The sequence below is a fragment of the Rutidosis leptorrhynchoides genome, chromosome 5 (genome assembly GCF_046630445.1).
Source record: "Rutidosis leptorrhynchoides isolate AG116_Rl617_1_P2 chromosome 5, CSIRO_AGI_Rlap_v1, whole genome shotgun sequence".
NCBI classification, from domain to species: domain Eukaryota; kingdom Viridiplantae; phylum Streptophyta; class Magnoliopsida; order Asterales; family Asteraceae; genus Rutidosis; species Rutidosis leptorrhynchoides.
This window is the reverse complement of record NC_092337.1, coordinates 118,014,460-118,016,343: the sequence shown is the minus strand read 5'-3', so window position 1 is coordinate 118,016,343 and position 1,884 is coordinate 118,014,460.

The window sequence follows — 1,884 nt, the reverse complement described above, 5'->3', positions numbered from 1 at the left end:
ACGACTTGTAACCTATATTTCCGACTATAAACTTATACTTTTTCTGTTTAGATTCATAAACTTAAGTTCAATATGAAACCATAGCAACTTGAATCACTCAAAACGGATTTAAAACGAAGAAGTTATGGGTAAAACAAGATTGGATAATTTTGTTTGTTGTAGCTACGTGAAAATTGGTAACAAATCAATATTAATCATATCCTAGCTAACTCATATTGTATTATACATGTATTCTAATATATTATGTAATCTTGGGATACCATAGACACGAATACAATGTTTTGACATATCATATCGACCCATCTATATATATGTTTCGGAACAACCATAGGCACTCTATATGCAGTAATGTTGGAGTTAGCTATACAGGGTTGAGGTTGATTCCAAAATATTATATATACTTTGAGTTGTGATCTAGCCTGAGGCTTGTATACACGAGGTCGTGGATTGATTCGAGATAATATATATTGCTTTATTTCTGTACATCTAACTGTGGACAACTAGTTGTAGGTTACTAACGAGGACAACTGACTTAATAAACTTAAAACAGCAAAATGTATTAAAAATGTTGTAAATATATTTTGAATATACTTTGATATATATGTACATATTTATTATAGGTTTGTGAATTGACCAGTAGCCAAGTCTTACTTCCCGACGAAGTAAAAATCTGTGAAAGTGAGTTATAGTCCCACTTTTAAAATCTAATATTTTGGGATGAGAATACATGCAGTTTTATAAATGTTTTATGAAATAGACACAAGTAATTGAAACTACATTATATGGGTGAATGATCAAAGCCGAATATTCCCCTTTTGCTTGGTAACCTAAGAATTAGTAAACCGATCTACTAATTGACGTGAATCCTAAAGATAGATCTATTGGGCCTAACGAACCCCATCCAAAGTACCGGATGCTTTAGTACTTCGAATTCGTTTTTATCATGTCCGAAGGATTTTCCAGAATGATAGGGGATATTCTTATATGCATCTTGTTAATGTCGGTAACCAGGTGTTCACCATATGAATGATTTTTATCTCTATGTATGGGATGTATATTGAAATATGAAATCTTGTGGTCTATTATTACGATTTGATAAATATATAGGTTAAACCTATAACTCACCAATATTTTTGTTGACGTTTAAAGCATGTTTATTCTCAGGTGATTATTAAGAGCTTCTATTGTTGCATGCTAAATTATGGACAAGATTTGGTGTCAGCATGCTTGTATTATATTGTTTAAAACTGCATTCGAGATTTACTTTGTTGTAACATATTAATATTGTAAACCAATATGTATTGGTAGTGTGTAAGTGTGATATTTTTAGATTTTCATTTCTGGATAATCTAGGTGGTGACTTTTTAACCTTGTCGATAAAATAAAGGTTATGGTTTGTTTTAAAAACGAATGCAGTCTTTGAAAAACGTCTCATATAGAGGTCAAAACCTAGCAACGAAATCAATTAATATGGAACGTTTATAATCAATATGAACGGGACATTTCACAACCATCCGTAGCACAATCAAAACCAATCATGCATCTTTACAGTAGACATCTCCGAAACCATACAACTACATGAAAACCAGCTAAGCTCATGAACAAAGAAGATCGTTATCAGCCATAATGACCCTAAGATGCACTGAACGATGCGAGTGAAAGTTATACCAAATGACTACACATATAAAACTTATTTGGTTCATATAAAATTTCATCATATATTATAATAAAAAAATATCTAAAATCAAAATTAAAAAAAAAAAATCCCCCAAATCATTAAATTGAGAGGAGAGAGTACTTTGTATCTTGGTTTCACAATCTCCACGCAGCAAACAACCCAAATTAATACAAACTAACTCAAATATAGCCAGCAACTCTCCATCA